Below are 21544 nucleotides of genomic sequence, written 5' to 3'. Positions count from 1 at the left end.
GCCGGTGGACTGAGTCAAAGTAGTGTCATGCGCATACTGCATTGTCACCGCTTTCACCCATTTCATGTGTCGCTACATCAGCAATTACATGGTGATGACATTAATCATCAAGTGCAATTCTGTCAATGGGCATTAAGAGAGAATGCGTTGCAGTTCTACCTGTTTACCGATGAAGCGGGTTTCACAAACCACGGGGCAGTGAATCTACGGAACATGCATTACTGGTTCGTGGACAATCCTCGCTGGCTCAGACAGGTAGAGCGACAGCGACCGTAGACTGTAAATGTATGGTGCGGAATCATTGGCGACCACCTTATTGGTCCTCACTTCTTTGCAGGGGCCCAAACAGCTGCAACATACATCGCGTTTCTACAGAATGATCTGCCAACGTTGCTCGAAAATGTCCCACTGGAAACGCGTCGACGTTAGTGGTATCAGCATGATGGTGCACCTGCACATTCCGCAATTAACACTAGGCTGACCCTTGACAGGATTTTCGACGGGCGTTTCATAGGACGTGGAGGACGCATAAATTGGCCAGCCCGTTCTCCTGATCTTACATCTCTGGACTCCTTTCTGTGGGGTACGTTAAAGGAGAATGTGTACCGTGATGTGCCTACAACCCCAGAGGGTATGAAACAACGTATTGTGGCAGCCTGCGGCGACATTACACCAGATGTACTGCGACGTGTACGACATTCATTACGCCAGAGATTGCAATTGTGTGCAGCAAAAGATGGCCACCACATTGAACATCTATTGGCCTGACATGTCGGGACACACTCTATTCCACTCCGTAATTGAAAATGGAAACCACGTGTGTACGTGTACCTCACCCCTCATGACAATGTACATGTGTGTCAGTGAAAAAGACCAATAAAAAGGTGTTAGCATGGGGACGTAATGTGCTGTTCCTGTCTCTTCTGTACCTAAGGTCCATCACCGTTCCCTTTGGATCCCTACGTAATTCGGTGCTGTCCGATACACACGATCGAACAGCGGAGGAGTGGTACTCAAGCGTCAACTTTAGGTTACAATATCTCCGAATGTAATTAACATTTTACAATGCAACAAACGGCTTTAATTACATATTTGTTTATATTTTCAGATGTGCTAACAAAACTAACGGGGTCCCATTTAAAAAAAACGTAGGTTTGTGTTAAAAAACATACTTCCGTGTATTTTTTTATGGTTTGTATTAACCAATTACACTAGCCCCTCTCCTCACGTTCGGTCTGTGGAATCGATACGTCAGTATTTGATGTGGTTTACGAAATATATCCAGCGGTAATGTTAGGTGACTCACCCTGTATATATATACTTACTTACTTATCGCGAATGGACCCCGAAGGATCACGCAAAGCTTTCTGACGTCGTTTCTTCCATACTTCTTTCATTCGTTCTCCATGTTTTATTTTTCTTTCTTCTGTCCATTTTGTTCCTGGTCTCTTTAGTGCTTCCTTCTCCAACAATACAATCCACTTTTACACCTTATTTCTAAAAGTTTTTCTATCTTTGACATCTTTAAGTTCAATATTTGCTTTTTGTAAATCTATTTTTACTTGGCTAATCCATGGTGTTGTTGATTTGACTTTTTCTATGTAAGTGAGAATTCTGTTGGTGAGTCGTATGGGGGGAAGTCTAGTGACATGTCCATAAAATTTTAATCTTCCCCTTCTTATGTCTGTTGCCAGGTTTGATATAGTTTCTGTGGTTCTTCTTGATTGTATCCGGTATCCTTCTTCTGTTAATTTTGGACCTAAAATCTTTCTCATAATTTTGCATTCTTCTTTTAGTATTTTTTCTAAATCACATTTTGTGTGGAGTGTGAGCGTTTCTCTAGCATATAGTGCTGCTGGCTTAATTACTGCGCAGTAGTGTCTGATTTTTGTGTTCGAGGAGATGCATTTTTTATTGTATATTTCATGTGTCATACCATATGCTCTCTTCATTTTCTGTTGTCTGATCTTCTGTGCAACTTTCTCTCCTCCGGTTGGCTCCAAAATTTCACCTAGGTATTTAAAATGTTTTACTCTATTTATTTTTCCATATTTTGTGTTCAAACTGTGTATATGGAATTTCGTACAGAAAAATTCTGTCTTTTGAAACGAAATTTGTAAACCTACTTTATCCGCGCATTCCTTAAGGATCTCTATTTGTTTGGTGGCGATTTCTTCATCATCTGCAAGTATGGCCAAGTCGTCCGCGAATGCTAAACAAGATATCTCCACGTTGCCTTTGGTTCTACCAAGATGGATTGGTTTCCAGTAGGATTGACTTTTTAATTCTTTTTCCCATTCCTTAATGACTTTATCCAGAACTATATTAAACAGAAGTGGAGATAGCCCGTCACCTTGACGTACTCCAGTTTTTATGAGAAAAGGTTCAGAGATTTCTCCCCTGAATTTAACTTTAGATACAGTGTCTGTCAGTGATTCTTTGATAAGCCTTAGTGTTTTGTAGTCAAGTCCAAGTTCCTCTAAAATGTTAAACAAAGATTGCCGGTCAATTGAGTCATAGGCTTTCTTAAAATCTACAAATGTACAAATTATGGGGGCATTTCTAATTGCTTTGTGTTTTAATATTGTCTTTAAATTAAATATTTGTTCTATGCATGAGCGACCGGGGCGGAAGCCTGCTTGATAATCACCAATTTGGCGTTCCAGCTGTTCTTTTCAGCAGGCATGTTGAGAGAATTTTGTAGGTGACTTGTAAAAGTGAAATTCCCTTGTAGTTATTGACATTTGTTTTGTCTCCTTTTTTATGTAACGGGTGAATAAGGGCACATTTCCAATCCTCTGGTAATTTTTCTGTTTCCCATATTTTTGTTATTATTTTTGTGAGCTCTTGCAACGTCTTTGGTCCTAGGTTTTTTAATAGCTCTGCAACAATGCCATCTTCGCCAGATGTTCTATTATTTTTTAAGTTTTTAATGTGACATTTGATTTTTTCCTGTGTTAGTGGTAATGAATCCGGTTGAGCGTTGGCACAGATTTCTTTGGGAAACCTTAAACTAGGTTCCGGGCAATTTAGTAGGTTAGAAAAATATTGAGCCAATACTTAACAGTTTTCCTGGTTTCTTAGGGCTAATTTACCATCTGGTTTTCTGAAACATAAATTTTGAGGGATATATCCTCGTATTTTATCTGCGAAAGTTCTGTAGAAGTCTCTTGTATTATAGTTTTGGAAATTTTCTTCTATGGCATCCAGTTGTGCCTTTGTGTACTTCCTTTTTGCTTGCCTAATAGATTTTGAAACCTGTTTTCTAACCTCGTTAAATAAATGTAGACTTTCTTGTGATTTTTTACTGTTATATTCTTGAAATGCCTTTTTTCTCCTTTCCAATGCATTTTCACAGTCTGAATCCCACCAAGGGTGTTTGAATATCTTTTTCAAGGGAATAGTTTCCTTAGCTATTCGCGTGATTTTAGAATGAAATTCTTCCCATGTGTTTGCCTTTTCCTTCTCCCATTCTTCTTTTACTTTAGATTCTTTAATCTTCTTGGTGTCATATTTCTGTATTTCTGTTTTCTTCTGATGACTTCTTCGTGCTATAAACTTGATTTTAATTCTAGTTAGGTAATGGTCTGAATCAATGTTTGCTCCTCTGCGTACTTGGACGTCGTAAATTTCTTTTTGTACTGGGTATGAGATCGCCACATGATCTATTTGAAACTCGCCAATTTGTTGTATAGGAGATCTCCATGTCTTTTGTTTTCTTGGACATTTTCTTAGAGATGTTGACATTATCTTCAGGTTATTCTGCTTACATAGTTCGACGAGCCTTGTACCATTTTTATTGGTAAATTTATGTGCAGGATATTTGCCTACGGTTTTTTGGTGGATTTTCTCTCTACCAATTTGAGCATTAAAATCGCCGAGTAGAACTTTTGTATCATCTTTTGGAATCTTGGCCATAATATTCTCCAAATTTTCCCAGAACTTTTCTGTTTCTATGGGGTTTTTCTTGTTGTCTCCGTTTGTGGGAGCATGAACATTAACCATTGTGTGTGTTTTGTTGGCACATTGTCAGCGCATCGTCATTATCCTATTATTTACGGGAGTAACTTCCTTGATGGAGCTGAGCACGCTCTTGTGTATGATAAACGCCATCCCGAGATGGGGGGCTCCTCTTCCGATTCGTTTATCCGTCTTGCTCTTAAAGATGCGATAGTTGCCATAATCTGATGTTTCTTCATCTGTAAAACGTGTCTCCTGTATAGCTAGTATTATTATCTTTTGCTTTTCAAGTTCTGTTATAAGGTTTAGAAGTTTTCCTGGTTGGATTAATGTATTTATGTTAAAGGTTCCAATGTATGTAGGTGTTTTAAGTGGAAGTTTGCCAGAGAGCTCCGACTTTCTCTGATGTAATCGTGTAAGTCCAGGTTCCCCAGAATCCGAATTCCTGGTTGCCATCTGTTGATGGGTGGATTGGTTACCACCTGGGGTAATGTTGTTATTACTTGCACGAGTCATACTTGCTTGTAATCAAGTTGGTCCAGTGTTTCCACTGGGTGTTTAGAACCAGGGATTGTTAGTTCCTGGCGCATTATGACCAGCCGCACATTGTGTGAACAGACGCTGACCAGGATGCCGATGGTTCCCACTTCAGACGCGTCCTGGATTTGGGTGTTGACAGTGCTTATTGTAATGGCGGCACTTACTCGCCATGACACAGCAACGTCTTCGGGTTCTGTGGTTTTTGAATGAGTGTGACCCTTGCCAAAAGTCACCCTCCCACACCCTCGTGATGCTGCCGTCTCGGTCCGGGACTGCTTATTTGGGTTTCCCCTTATTCGCAGCTGTCCACCATATCTGATGGATCGTTCGCTATCCGCCACCTGCGACCCGCCCTGTACCTGAGGCTCGTCTAGGGTATATATATATATATATATATATATATATATATATATATATATATATATATATAATGACTTTTGAACATTATTAAGGTAAATACATTGTTTTTTCTCTATCAAAATCTTTCATTTGCTAACTATACCTATCAGTAGTTAGTGCCTTCAGTAGTTAGAATCTTTTATTTAGCTGGCAGTAGTGGCTCTCGCTGTATTGCAGTAGTTGGAGTAATGAAGATTTTTGTGAGGTAAGTGATTCATGAAAGGTATAGGTTAATGTTAGTCAGAGCCATTCTTTTGTAGGGATTTTTGAAAGTCAGATTGCGTTGCGTTAAAAATATTGTGTGTCAGTTTAGTGTTGATCAGAATAAGTTAAGAGAGTAATGTCTGAGTACGTTCAGTTTTGCTCAGCTGTTTGAAAATCAAATAACGTAGAAGCTTATCAGCACAGTAATTCATTAATTTTTCAAAGGGGATGTTTAAATGTTTCTTCAAGATTCGAACCCGGGTTTTCCGATTCCCAGCCAGTTACCTTGGCCGTTGCGCTATCGGTGTTGACAGCGAAAACCGTTGACCATGTGAGTACAGAAGCGGCAGTTATAAAAATTTCTTTCCTCGATTTCTGGAAAAGTTTGAGTTTGCGGATATCATACCTGATGATGACAAAGGCTCTATTTACAATTATCTATCGATCCCTACAATTTTTAGCCGATTGCTTGTCATAACTTTTAGGGGTGATTTTGTCAAAATTGCGGCGGTGTTGATCCAAAATATCTTTGAGTCCTTCGTTTTAGGTTGTACACAAGCCACCTGCCAATTTTGAGCCGAATCTGTTGGCCGTGTCTGAGGCTTCCCCTTGTAAGTCTAGGGGACTGATGACCTCAGATGATAAGTCCCCTAGTGCTCAGAGCCATTTGAACCAATTGAACCAACTGACGCACATCCATTTTTTATAGTCGTTAGTTCAAGGTGCCACCTTGGTTACTGTGCTGATGTCGCTTATGCGCCAGAAGAAAATAAAAAAAAAATAAAAAAGAGAAATCACTCTCGTTGCTTTTTTGAGATGGACGGTGTATGTATGCTCTTTTTAAAATTTTTACTGAAAACTGTCTTTTAAAATATGTGTGAACTGTTGTGCGATCGATAGCTCGCGCCTTGTCTCCTAGAACACGATCTTGCCGTGAAGGGGGCCGTGGCACGTTTGCCGCGAGAGGTGTCGAGGCCGTTTTGGGGAGGGACAGTGAGTGAAGCAGCAGGGACAGCGCAGGTCAGCCACCCGTGTGACTTCCAAGTCTGTCTGGGTGAGCATCTTCCGGACGTGAGGGACGGGCACTGGAAACGGGAGTGGACGCATTATTCCTGTGGCCGACCAGATTTGGAGGCGGGCGGAGGGTCATCGTCACCCACGCATTATTCCTGTGGCCGACCAGATTTGGAGGCGGGCGGAGGGTCATCGTCACCCACGCATCTCCTGGCGGCGACAACCGGCATTGCATGTTCAGTGAGATTCTTTTAATTCCTTGCTTCGGTGCCGAGGCCAAGCGGTAGGCGTAAAGATCCACCTTGCTCCCCATTATGAGCGTGATAATTGTGACTGGTTCGGTTTCTGCGCATGTTTGTGCCTTGCTGCTTATCAGACTCGGTTCAGCCTCCCGTTGTTGTTGTTCCCTGCTCCTGTGTCTGTCAAAAATGTTCAAATGTGTGTAAATACCTAAGGCACCAAACTGCTGACGTCATCGGTCCCTAGACTTACGCACTACTTAAACTAACTTAAATTAACTTATGCTAAGAAGACACACATACACACACACACACACACACACACACACATGCCCGACGGAGGACTCGAACCTCCGGCGGGAGGGGCCGCGAAATCGGTGACATGGCGCCTCAAACCGCGCGGACACTCCGCTCGGCCCCGTGTCTGGCCAGGTGATTTGAGTAGACTTTTGCACGCATGACAACATGATAGCTTCAATTAGGTAACTGTCGTAGAGTTGTAATTTGATTGGATGTTTTAAATTTTTGAGTTTTCGTAGTTTTTTATGTTCAGCGTGTCATTATTCGTGATGTTTAAAATACTTTTTTTTGCCTAGTACTTATTTCTGTGCATCAGGATATCATTGTATCCTTGTGACTTGGTTGCTTAGAAAACGAGGAATGTGGCGAGCAGCGTATCGGGCCTGCCCTGAAGTGATTTCAGGGCCGTTCGTCTGGACCACGTTGCCCGATGCGTGGTGGTTTCATAACAAACAACTTTACTCGTTCTTCCTTGCTTTTGATCAATTCCTTTTTCAGGTAAAACTTAATTATATGTTGTATTTTAGTCAAACACATGCTAAACACACTTATTGCCTGCTTGCTTTGAAAACTGTTTTCCTATCATGTTATACTTGTTATAAAACAATATTATTTGCGACATTCTTGAGGTCTGTACTTGTCGATTATCAGTAATTGTTCTGAAATTGTTTTATATGATTGGATGGTTTCGTCTTAATATCTCAAAGTCCTGTTGACCTATTTGCTGAGGTGTGTTTTGGAAATTTGTCGTAAGATCTTATGGGACCAAACTGGGGACCACACTGCTGAGGCCATCGGTCCCTGTGCTTACACACTATTTAATCTAACTTAAACTAACTGACGCTAAGGGCAACACACACCCACGCCCGAAGGAGGACTCGATCCTCCGACGGCGAGAGCCGGTCGAACCGTAGCGAGAAGCCTTAGACCGCGCGGCTACCCCGCCCGGCCCTGAGGAATGTTAGTAAAAATCTTGATGCTAGTTATACTCGCTTCTTACTTCGCTCTGTTCTTCCACGCCCAGGCAACCTTACGCCATTAGAGTGGACCAATGTCAACAGCAAATGGTTCAAAAATGGTTCAAATGGCTCTGAGCACTATGGGACTTAACATCTGAGGTCATCAGTCCCCTAGAACTTAGAACTAATTAAACCTAACTAACCTAAGGACATCACACACATGCATGCCCGAGGCAGGATTCGAAACTGCGACCGTAAGAGCAGCGCGGTTCAGGACTGAAGTTCCTAGAACCGCACGGCCACAGTGGCCAGCCAGTGTTGCAGCGCCATTAGCTGTTGGAAACACGTAACAGAAAGACGGCTCCTTTGTTTCTTTTATCATGAATACATTCCTCTGTTTTAAATATGATTTTACCGATTTAACGACTTGTAAACTATTTTTATATTTTACGAATAAGTGACTGAAATGTTATTGTGATAATTGCCATATTTTATGTATTTTATTGTTTTCAAAAGTAAAGATTGTCTTATAGAAAGGGCGCACATCCAGTGCAAAGACTATGGAAAGAAACAACATGGTTTTCGCAGCGATGGGACTGAAACGAAGCATGTACTTTACGGTGCAGCGTCATTGTTTGGAAAAAGCGTTTCGTTTAATAATACAGTGACGTAGTAATTGAAAAGTTCTGTTTATTTTTTTGACACAATTGTAACCAGTTCCGGTCTCAATTTTCGTCTTTAGATGCCACAAAAAAGGCTAATATTAAGACAGTGAAGCAAGAAAGATTTTTGGTTGGTTTACATTTGTGATCGAAATAAAATGATATTAACCTGTATGTGAATCACAGCTAAGAGCGACATTTAGTGAACAGACGTTCATGTATTGTCAGACTGAAAGTTATAGCAATAATCAAGGAGGTACGTACAGGGTGAGTATAATTAATTGCAGTTAAACTTTCAAATCACCGTTCAGAATGACGTCAGTTGCAACGGAATATTATCGGAGAAGGGGAAACCGTATGTCAGAAGAAAAATAAATAGTTACAAAATGTAGCAATAGATGGTGCTGTAAGCATCACAATTTAATAGTGGTCGACTACAAATGACGAATGAATCATGCAACAATGTCTAAGGTGTACGTCTGACGTTAAACAAACTGTGCTACTCAGTGTGCATGGATGTACAGGTGTGATACTGTTAGTTCCATAGGCTCATCCACCACGGCAAGGTCATATCACATCGGAAGGAAAAAATCGGTTTTTAATTGTCCTCAGGCCAAAAACCGCATAAAAATTATCAGACAAAATCAGAAGTCACACGGATTAAGATCAGGTGATCGGGACGGCCAGGCTGTAGGGAAATGGCGGCTGATAATTCTAGCATTTCCAAAATGGCGCTTCAGCAGATGTTTAACTGCATTTGCAATGTGCAGAGGTGCGCCATTTTGCATAAAAATGATCCCATCCACACATTCAGGCTGTTTGTGAGCTGGAATGACGTGGTTGCGCAAAAGACAGTGACAGTACAGGTTACAGGATGGGAAGCACTTGTCTCTTCGAAAAAGTATGGCCCTATGATAAGTGATGCCGTAAATCCACACCACAGTGACCTTTTCAGGATGAAATGGTACTGGTTGATTTGGGTGTGGATTTTCCTTTGCCCATATTCGACGATTCTGTGTATTGACACACTCTTTTAGATGGAACTGGGCTTCGTCTGTCCACAAAATTTTTCACGGCCAATCACTGTCCACTTACGCCTGAGCAAGAAACTCTAAAGCAAAGGTCTATCTTGCTGGCAGATCAACAATAAGCAACTCGTGCACATGGGTAAATGATAGCAACGAAGTATATTTCGTAGGATTTTACGCATCGTGCTCACGGGTATGTCCAACGTTCGGGCAATTCGCCGTGCACTACACGTGTGCACACCACCACTCGTCTCCTCCTGCACTGCTGTGGCCACTGCTTCCACTGACGTCGAATTCTCCACCAGGTTGCACAACAAAAGAACTCGTCTTCTAGAATTTCCGAATCACTTTCTCCAGACCCACGGCAGTCATCGGGCCAACGCCTGTTTTCAAAGTATTCAGTGTCCGTAAATTCTGCAGAGCGACGTGTGCCCAGTCAACATTCTTATGACACAGCTTTACAAGAAGAGCGCGATCCTGCATTGAGACAGTCATGGCGAACGTCGCAGTCGCGAAAGGAGGAAAAGCCGTGTACCTGGCGTGTTTACACCAATTCAATGGATCGTGCGCATGACAGGTGTTTTCATTTACGAATACTGACGAATACTGACACATAGAGCGCCATCTATTGATCAGTTTTCATACCATTTTCTTTTCTTCTGCCATACGTTTCCCCGTTTCTCTGATAATATTCCGTTGTAATTTGACGTCATTCTGACCAGTGGTGTTATTTCTACATCGTTTTGAAAGTTTAACTTTGATTATAGTCATCCTGTACACTGAGGTGACAAAAGTCATGTGACAGCGATACGTACATATACAGATGGCAGTAGTGTCGCGTACGCAAGGTATAAAAGGGCAGCGCATTGGTGGAGCTGTCATTGGGATGTGGTTTTGGCCGCACGACGGGAATAAACAAACTTCGAATGCGGAATGGTAATTGGAGCTAAAAGCACAGGACATTCAATTTCGTAAATCCTTATGGAATTCAATATTCCGAGGTCCTCAATGTCAAGGTTATGTCGATAATACCAAATTTCAGGCATTACCTGTCTGCTTGGACAACGCAGTGGCTGACGGCCTTCACTTAACGACCGAGAGCAGTTGCGTTTGGATAGAGTTATTAGTGGTAACGGGTAGCTCCATGATATAAATGCAGAAATCGGTATGGAACGTACTATGAATGTATCCGTTGCGACAGTGCTGTGAGATTCGGCGTTAATGGGCTGCGGCAGCAGACGAGCGAACGAGTGCCTTTGCTGACAACACGACATCGCCTGCAGTGCCTCTCCTGGGCTCGTGGACCGGTTGGCCGTAAACTAATGGAAATCGTGGCCTGGTTAGATTAGCCCCGATTTCTTTTGGTAAGCTGATAGTAGTGTACGAGTGTGGAATAGACCCCGCACGACCTCGTGGACCCAATTTCTCAACAAGGCACTGTGCAAACTGGTGATGGTTCCACAATGGTGTGGGCTGTGTTTATATGGAATAGACTGGATCCTCTAGTCCAACTGAACCGATCATTGTTGGAAATGGTTATTTTGGCTGCTTGGAGACAATTTTCAGCCATCCATGGACTTCTTGTTCCCAAACAACGTTGGAATTTTTATGGATGTCAATGCACCATGTTACCGGACTACAAATGTTCGCGATTGATTTGAAGAACATTCAGGACCATTCGAGTTGGCCATCAAGAACGCCCGACATGAATCCAATGGAACATTTATGAGACATAGTCGAGAGGTCAGTCCATGCACAAAATCTTGCACTGACAACACTTTCTCCATTATGGACGGCTGTAGAGACAGCATGGCTCATATTTCTGCAAGGGAATACCTTCGACTTGTTGAGTCTATGTGACGTCGAGTTGCTGTATTAAGCCACGAAAAAGGGGGTCCGACACGATTTTAGGAGGTACGCCATAACTTTTGTCAACTCAGTGTAGATGCAGCTAAGTGTCCTTTCCCTTACCTCCTATTTGCACTAGATGCGCGCGCCCACTATAAGGCAGTCTTTACCTTTAAAAAACATGAAGTACGACAAATATTGCAACAATGTTTCAGTTAGTTATTTGTAGAACATTTATGACGATGTGTTCAGTTGTAGTGCTGCATACATGTTCTAGATGATAATGGGGCCTCCGTGAAACCGAACTGTGCACTGTGCCGCCCGGGCCGCGTGCTGACTTTCTAGTATCTGCGCAGCAAGTGTTAAAAAACCTTGCAGCCGGAAAAGGAGTATCAGCGAGCTGCAGCAGAAAGCCATCGGTGTCATCTAGTCCGTGTCCTCTTTTCTAAGGTTATGGGCGATGTCGCAAATATCTGGCTCTCTGAACTGCAGCAATATAAGTCATCTTGTTTCATTACACTGAAGTGCTAAAGAAACTGGTATAGTCAGGCGTATTCAAATACAGAGGTATGTAGACGGCAGAATACGGCGCTGCGGTCGGCAACGCTTATATAACATCTTGCCAGGTTGGATGAGTCTCATTTGAAATTGTATCGAGTGGATGGACTTGTAAGGATATGGAGACAACCTCATGAATCCATGGGCCCTGTATGTCAGCAGGGGAATGTTCAAGCTGGTGGAGGCGCTGTAATGGTGTGGGGCGTGTGAAGGGTGATACGGGACACCTGATTCGTCTAGATACGACTCTGACAGGTGACACGTATGTACTGATGCTCTCTGATCACCTGCATCCATTCATGTCCTTTATGCATTCCGACGGACTTCGGCAATTTCAGCAGGACAATGCGACACCACAGATGTCCAGAATTGCTACAGAATGGCTCCAGAAATACTCTTTTGAGTTTAAACACTTCCGCTGGCCACCAAACTCCCGAGACGTGAGCATATATGGATGCCTTGTGTTCTGGCGTAACAAGCGCCGGCACGAAGATGAAGAACGCAAGAGCAGAGAAGGCTGTGAGACGACGTCGGCCAATAGTTCGCTGACCACACCACGACAACAGCGGCTCTAGCCGAAGAGAATATAAGCGCAGCCCCTGCCAACCTCCGCCGGACAGTAGAAGGTGGACACTAATAGACCCAGACTAGAAGAGAGCACTAGAAGAGCCATATGATCAAGCGTGGTCCATGTCGGTTACTTGCATGGACATATTATATAACGAAGAGCACTGATTGTTTGCATGTCGCTAATCGCTTGCGACACGTTCTTATAAACTAAAGTTTAAGTATTGTCAATCTTCTTCATTGTAATAAAAACCATTAATGTGATTTGCTTGAATTGTTATATAGCTATCGGAGAAAGCAGCATTCTTTAGGCACACGATAAGAGACGGCAGGATCCCACATTGTCGATGAGGATTTACAAACAAACCCCACACCTGACGGCTACAGAATTTTGTAATTGCTGGTGCCTTAATTCTCTCTTGTCTTTACTTTGCAGGGGCGTTTTTTTTTTAAATTTTACAGTGTCTTTTGATAATCAGTGTTTTCAGGTGGGCGTTGCGGAAATTATCTTTGCTTTTGTGCTTATTTTGCTTGCCTGCATTGCCTTTTTGAAGACTTTGTCTCTTCAAACATGCCGCCCCTACTCAGGCACCACAGGTGCAAGCGTTAGATGCCACACAGCTAATGCAGATGTTGCAGTTTCAGACGCAACAAGTCTCTACCCTGCTCAATACATTTCAGCAGCCACTAGTCAATGCTGTGCACCCAACGAAACAAGCACCACCCACAGCAATACATACTACTACACCGCCTTTCCGACAGTTTCGTGAACAAGAAGAGGAATGGCTCAAGTGGTTACACCAATTCGAAGCACATATCCTCGCTAACAATGTACCAGGTACCATACCATTATTTCTTATCCATGGTAGGAAGTGCAGTGTTCCGCCGTATCAACAAACTTTTTCCTAACGCCACTCCGAGTGAACTTGCGTATGAATAAGTTACCGAGTCGCTAACTAACTATTACGACCAACAAGTGAATGTGGTAGCAGCTAGGTATCAGTTCTTTAACTGCAAAAAATGGTCAGAACAAACTTAACGCGAGTGTATAACAGATTTGCAGGGTCTGACAAGGAAATACAAATTCAAATGTGCTTGTGGTGCTTTATATTCAGATGTTATTTTGCGTTATGTGATCATGTACAATGTACATGATGCCAAACTGAACAGTCCGATCCATCATTTCAGCAGGTAATGCAAATACTAAATCAGTACGATTTCGGTGCCCTGTCGGCCCATAAATTTGAGCAGCCAGCCATTCGTCGGGTAGAGTGCCTTGTTTGTGACGGCCCATTCAGCGGCAGCTTGCGCTAGCCACGCCGAGTAAACAACGCTCCACGCCACGTAAGCAGTTCGCTAAGCAAGCGGCTACATAGGCGAACAGAATTAAGTCCTGCTCTCAGTGTTATTCACTGCACAAATGCCAAGACTGCCCCTCCTGACAAGCTCTGTGTTATGCTTGTGGTAGGAAAGGACGCATACACACGTACAATCCATATCGTTCCCATGGAACAAACATAACAATTCGGCCCACTCACAAAAATCTAGTCACAAGGCCCATGTCATTAATGCAGTATATCCACAGTCTGCAACAGGTATTCGCAAAAATGGCACACAAGCAGTTTCTTCGGTGATACGCCAGTCACCAAACTTTTTGTTCATTTATTTCTTTGTTGGAAATGTGTGAAATTTCAGTTGGACACTGGCGCCTCTGTCAGATTGCTAAACAGTCACGCATATGAAGTGTTAGGCTCTCCACGCCTGTCTAAAACTAGAATGTAACTGGCGGCTTATAATGGATGAGACATTCCCATTCTCAGAAAATGTACTTTGTCCGCCATGTATCGTTCGCATACGCGAACAGTGACTTTTACAGTGCTACAATCACGCGATTGTGAGGACATATACGGTCTTGATTCTTTTGATTTGTTTGGCTTTAATATCAAGGACAATGTGTTGTCATTGTCTGCATTCCATGCAAAAGACAGTGTTGCTAAAAGAATCCCCAGAACACTTTTCTGACGGTTCAGGAAAAGCTAACAATTTTTTTCCACATATTACTCTGAAAGACAATGCTCAGCCGAAATTTTGCCGGGCCAGAACTATTCCTATTGCATTAAGGGACAAGGTCGCGGCTGCACTCAAAGAATTACACAATAGATGAGTTATTCCGCCCATAGTAGCTAGTCGATGGGCAGGTCCACTGGTTTTGCCCCTCAAACCTTCAGGTCGCATTTGCTTCTATGTTGACTTTAAAACAGTCAACCAACAAACTGAGATTGATACTTATTCCTTGCCAAGCCCAGAGCGTCTCATGGATAAATTAGGCGCTGGACGCTACTTTTCAAAAATTGATTTGCGCGACGCGTAGCTCCAAATGCCGCTAGATGAAGAATTTCAAAAAGTGTGTGTAGTGAATACTCATTTGGGCTTATTTAAATACACAAATCAAACAAAATTTTGCATCATCTCGGTTCCGAGAGTACCGGAACCTGTACAGAAAATTGGGATAGGGATCAACATAAACATCATTTCCGCCCTTTTTATTGCTCATGAAAACTAGACATTGCATATTGTACCACCATACAGCGAGACCTTCAGAGGTGGTGATCCAGACTGCTGAACTCACCGATACCTCTAATACCCAGTAGCAAGTAATTTTGCACTGATTCATACCTGAATTCGTCGTGGCGTACTATCCACAAGTTCATCAAGGCACTGTTGGGCCAGATTGTCCCACTACTCAACGGCGATTCGGCGTAGACCCCTCAGAGTGGTTGGTGGGTCACGTCGTCCATAAATAACCCTTTTCAATCTATCGCAGGCATGTATGATACCTTTCATGTCTGGAGAACATGCTGACCACTCTAGTTGAGCGATGTCGTTATCCTGAAGGAAGTCATTTACAAGATGTGCACGATGGGGGCGCGAATTGTCGTCCATGAAGACGAATGCCTCGCCAATATGCTGCCGATTGATTGTACTATCGGTTGGAGAATAGCATTCACGTATCATACAACCGTTACAACGCCTTCCATGACCACCAGCGGCGTACGTCGGCCCGACATAACGCCACCCCAAAACATAAGGGAACCTCCACCTACACTCGCTGGACAGTGTGTGAAAGTCTTTCAGCCAGCCTGGTTTGCCTTCCAAACACGTATCAAACGATTGTCTGGTTGAAGGCATATGCGACACTCATCGGTGAAGAGAACATGATGCCAATCGTGAGCGGCCCATTCGGCATGTTGTTGGACCCATCTGTACTGGGCTGCATGGATTCGTGGTTGCAAAGATGGCCCTCGCCTTGGACGTCGGGAGTGAAGTTGCGCATCATATTGCCTATTGCGCACAGTTTGAGTTGTAACACAACGTCCTGTTGAACTACAGACAACACGAACCGTGTACCTCCTTCCTGGGGGAATGACTAGAACTGATCAGCTGTCGGACACCCTTCGTCTAATAGGCGCTGCTCATGCATGGTTGTTTACATCTTTGGTCAGAGGGACTGTGTCTGTGACACAATATCCCCAGTCAACGTCTATCTTCAGGAGTTCTGGGTATCGGGGTGATGCAAAACTTTTCTGATGTGTGTATTTGCGTTTGCCTTTTGGCACTGCTTCCACACCCGCTATTTTCCAACGGTGTTTGGAACAGCTGACTGCACAAGTAGCAAACTGTTCAAACTATTTGGACGATATTGTAGTAGCTGGCCGTACACCTGAAGAACACATTGCAAATTTATGTGCTTTGTTCCGTGCGTTATTTGAGGCAGGACTAAAGCGTAGAATGGACAAGTGTGATGCTTTTAAACCTGAGTTGCAGCATCTTGGCCACGTCATCAACAGTTAAGGTGTACATCCTCTTTAGTCTCATTTGTTCGCCATGCATGATTTGCCAAAATTACAGTGTTAGGGACAATGAACTATTACATCTGGTCATACCGAACGCTGCGCAAATTGAGGCTCCATTACATCGCTTGCGTCGCAAGAATTTCTCCTTTGTTTGGAAAGGTGAGTGTCAAGCCGCTTCTCAAAAACTTAAAGATGAATTGCTCAGAGATCGATGCTAAGTTCACTTTGATCCTAACAAACCAGTGGTGTAGGAAGTTGACGCTTCCTCTTACGGAATCTGTGCAGTGCTTTCTCACATAATTGGTGATAAGGACAGACCAACTGTTCTCGCATCAAAACTGTTGTCCAACGCTCAGTGAACTATTCACAAATTGAAAAAGAGGCTTTGGCTATTGTGTATGTCAACAAGTTTCACTAATGTTTATATGGCAGAAAATTCTACTTGATAACGAATCACAAGCCATTTCGGTACTTGTTTCATCCGACGAAACCGGTTCCTGTACGAGCTGTCCAAAAGCTGCAAAGATGGGCTTTGTTGTTGTCTCAATAGCAGTACGAGATTGTGTATCGTCCGAACACTCAACATGGTAATGCGTTCGCACATTTTTTGATTGGCCTTGATACAGACTTTGACGCTTCTGCTGCATCTTGTTGTCACATCGATGCTCAGGATTCCGAATTGCTTCACTCTTTTCCTCTGAACTATAGGAAAATTCCACGGCCACGGAAGCTGATTCACATTTGAAAATTTGATAATATCCATTCGCACATCTTGGCCTCGTTTCTTGCACAGCATAAAGAACTCTGTAGTGCGCCGATACTTTGGCCGTCGACAAAACCTCGCTGTTCAGAAAGGTGTGATTCTTGTGCAAAATGACAGTGAACAATCACATGCGTTGATCCCCAAAACTTTGCAAAAAGAAATGTTGCGGTTACTTCACTGGGGGATGGTGTGTAAGAAACAGTTAGCACGTCGACACTGTACTTGGCATGGTACGGACGCCCAAATAGAACAGATGATGTCACAGTGTCACGCATGTGCGCAAAATCAGTCCGCTCCGCCTCAAACGTTCTCTGCTTGGCCTAACTCGCAATCGCCATGGCAACGTGTGCCATAGACTTTGTGGGACCTTTATGGAACACTCACTAGTTGATTGTGATTGACTCGTATAGCAAGTTTCCTTTTACTGTGTCAATGAACTCGAGGACGTCATGAAGCACAATTCAGATTGTTGTCCTCTATATTTTGCCTCGAAGGTTTACCTGAAGTCATAGTGTCAGACAGCAGCGCTCAGTTCACGTGAACTGAATCTGAAATATTCTGTGAACGCAGTAGCATACAGCATCTCACTAGTGCACAGTTGCGGCGCGGGAATAGCCGAGCGGTCTGGGGTGCTGCAGTTATGGACAGTGCGGCTAGTCCCGGCGGCGGTTCGAGTCCTCCCTCGGGCATGGGTGTATGTGTTTGTCCTTAGGATAATTTAAATTAAGTAGTGTGTAAGCTTAGGGACTGATGACGTTAGCAGTTAAGTCCCATAAGATTTATCACACATTTGAACAGTGCACAGTTCCATCCACGGTCAAACGGCGAAGCGGAACTTTTTTTCAGAACCTTCGAGCAGCAGATGGCCAAACTTCGCTCCGCACACACCAGGAATGAAGCAATCATTGCAACAGTTTCTCTCCTCCTATCGTTCGCACCCACAGGATGGACCACCGCCGACGGGATTGCTTCACGGCAGCCGCCATCGGGCACTACTCCACCTGCTCCACCCTCCTCAGCATCCGGCGCCGAAAGAAGGCCGCAAGTATCGCTTCGCGTCGCACATTGTTTTTAGCAGCAGCAGATGGTGGGCGCAAGGCAAGATCATCCGTCGACTAGGCGCTTGCATGTATCTTATTTCAGGTCCAGATGGCTTGCAGCGCCGCCATCAAGATCGACTTCGCCTCTGCCATGTGTACGATGATCTTCCACTCTCTTCCCCCCGATTCACGCATCCAGAGGACAGCGCAGCCACAGCAGCCGTCAGAGGGTGTCATCACGACACTGCGGGACGACCCCATGGAGACGCAGCCTTCGCCTCCTCCGCCTCATCCTACCGATGGAGCTGGACCAGCCAAAACCGCAGCAGTCGCCGCCTTCGTCATCTGATTCATGGCATCAGGAGGTGGATGCGTACCCTTCTGGTCGTTTCCATGGGGACGTTTCCGCCAGAGCGAAAGCCGGATGAGGGGCTGCGGCCGAAAGCTTGACGTCCTCTGCAGCCACAGCTTCCAGCCCAGCGATACGCCCACCCTTCTGCCTCCCCCACCGTGGTCGCATTCCCCGTGGTCGCATTCTCTACACGACGATGGTCCGTCGCTTTGGGGGGAGGAATGTTCAGGCCTAACGACAAGCGCCGGCATGAAGATGAAGAACGCAAGAGCAGAGAAGGCTGTGAGACGACGTCGGCCAATAGTTCGCTGACCGCACCATGACAGGAGCGGCTTGTAGCCGAAGAGAATATAAGCGCCGCTACTGCCAGCCTCGGAGGGGACATTAGAAGACGGACACTAGTAGATCCAGACTAGAAGAGAACACTAGAAGAGCCATATGAACGTGTGTCATCCACATCCATTACTTGCATGGACATTGTATATAGCGAAGGTCACTGATTGTATGTCGCCAATCGCTTGCGACATATTTTTGTAAACCAAAGTTAAGTATTGTCAATCTACTGGACTGTAGTAAAAACCAATAATATGATTTGCTTGAATTGTTGTATAGCTATCCGAGAAAGCAGCATCCCTTAGGCAACCTGTAAGAGACGAGTGGGCAGGACCCAACACATTGCAACTTGCTGTTCAGAAGAGATCTCCATCCCCTAGTACTCCTACGGATTTATGGACAGCCTTGCAGGATTCATGATGTCAGTTCCCTCCAGCACTACTTCAGACATTAGTCGAGTTCGTGTCACGTCGTGTTGCGGTACTTCTGCATGCTAGCGGAGGACCTACACGATGTTACGTAGATGTACTAGTTCCTTTATCTCTTCTATGTACGAGGCGTGTTTTTTAAGTAAGTACCGTTTTGAAATTAAAAAAAGACGTACTAAGATATCTTAATAATTGCATTTTTACATGAAAACCTGTACCTTAATCTACGCACTGACGCCGTTACAGTCTGATTCTTCCTTGTTTACGTTGTGTATTGAGTGTTTAAGATGCCTCCGATAATCGTGAGTCCCGCCGACTGTGAAGTACGGGCTGTTATAAGATTTCTTAGTGCTAAAGGCCTAAAAGCGATCGATATTCATCGTGAGACCTGTGGAGTTTACGGAGAAAAGATTATGAGTAATGGAATGGTAAGAAAGTGTGTGAGAACATTTAAAGATGACCGCACAAATGTGCATGATGAACAATTGAGTGGGCGTCCTTCGGTCGTTAATGAAAGTTTGGTGCAGGAAGTGGACAATAAGGTGAGGGAAAACAGACGCTTTACGATTTACTCCTTGCGGGATGACTTTCCTAAGTTTATCGTAATGTTTTGTATGGCATTGTGACCGAGCACTTGAATTACCGAAAACTGTGCGCACGTTGTTTGCCGAAAATGTTGACGGATGTGCACAAAACCAAACGTTTAGAGAGTGCATTGACTTTCCTTGAGCGGTACCACAACGACGGTGATGATTTCTTAAGCCAAATTGTTACGGGCGATGAAACATGGGTGGCCTACGTCACACCAGAATCAAAGCAACAGTCCACGGAAGTAGAGCTAGGCCATCATTTTGCTACAAGACAATGCCCGTCCGCATGTGGCAAATCAGACCAAAGATCTCATCACATTTTATCGATGGGAAACTCTAGATCATCCTCCGTACAGCCCCGATCTTGCGCCCAGTGACTACCATCTGTTCCTGCACTTGAAGAAACACCTGGCCGGTCAGCGTCTTCAAGACGATGAAGAAGTTAAAACAGTGGTGATGCAGTGGTTAACAAGTCAGGCGGCAGACTTCGATGAGGAGGGTATTCAAAAACTGGTACAACGTTATGACAAGTCCCTCAATATTGACGGAAATTATGTAGAAAAGTAGATTAAGGTACAGCCTTTCATGTAAAAATAAAATTATTGAGATATCTTAGCACGTCTTTTTTTAATTTCAAAATGGAACTAACAAACACGCCTCCTATAAAGACAGCACTGTTTTAAATATTGTGTCACTGATTTAACTATTTACAGTCTATTTTATATTTTACGAATAACTCACTGAAATATTATTGTGATATTCATCACATTTTATGGTTTTCAAATCGAAAACCTGTCTTATGGATGACGCGCAATCTAACGCAAAGAATAAGGAAACAGAAGTACACCTATCTGGATCTACATAATTCCTTGACCTTTTGGTATTAGGTTCAGCTATGAACATTTTCTCATCAAATGCCGCTCTTAGGTATGATTCACGTGTAGTTTTATAGCACTTTCCTTAGCTCACAAGTAGACCTAGTTAAAACCGTTTTGCCGGCCGAAGTGGCCTTGCGGTTAAAGGCGCTGCAGTCTGGAACCGCAAGACCGCTACGGTCGCAGGTTCGAATCCTGCCTCGGGCATGGATGTTTGTGATGTCCTTAGGTTAGTTAGGTTTAACTAGTTCTAAGTTCTAGGGGACTAATGACCTCAGCAGTTGAGTCCCATAGTGCTCAGAGCCATTTGAACCATTTTTAAAACCGTTTTACTTGTTTTAAAGTCTTGATACAGGTCTTTCAGTTATTTTAGCATCTGAAGATAGCCATTGTTGTCGAACCAGGCTATATTTGTGTCATATAAGAGTGATAGTGACAAAAAAATAAACAAAGCAGTGTAATATCACTCTATGTTACTGTATTTTAATACTGACGTAATTCATTGATCTTCTCTTTCAATTTTGAACCTTATTTGTCCTGTAGATCTAATTGTGGCCTATGCCACCCGGAACCGGTACGTTCGTTTGAAATTAGTATGATTCTATTGGACAGCAAATTATTTTCAAAGCAATCAATTACGGCATTCTATAGTTAACCGTGGCGCCTTCATTTCATCTTTTCTTCCCCCTTCATTTGCTGGCGCCCCGCTAAGTGTCCTTTTGTTTCCCTATTCTTTACTCTAGATCGCGCACCCTATATAAGTCTATGAGGTTTTACGTTTGAAAACCATTAAATGTGATGAATATCACAATAATACTTTACTCAGTTACACTGTATATAGTTAAATCTGTGACACTATATTTAAAACAGTACCATCTTCATACACGAAGAGCCAAAGAAACTGTTACACCTGCGTAATATCGTGTAGGGCCACCGCGAGCATGCTGAAGTGTCCCTACACGACGTGACATGGACTCGACTAATGTCTGCAGTAGTGCTGAAGGGAATGGACAATATGAATCCTGCAAGGC

Source organism: Schistocerca serialis, chromosome 1 (assembly GCF_023864345.2).
Source record: "Schistocerca serialis cubense isolate TAMUIC-IGC-003099 chromosome 1, iqSchSeri2.2, whole genome shotgun sequence".
Classification (NCBI taxonomy): Eukaryota; Metazoa; Arthropoda; class Insecta; order Orthoptera; family Acrididae; genus Schistocerca; species Schistocerca serialis.
This window is presented reverse-complemented; position numbering follows the sequence as displayed.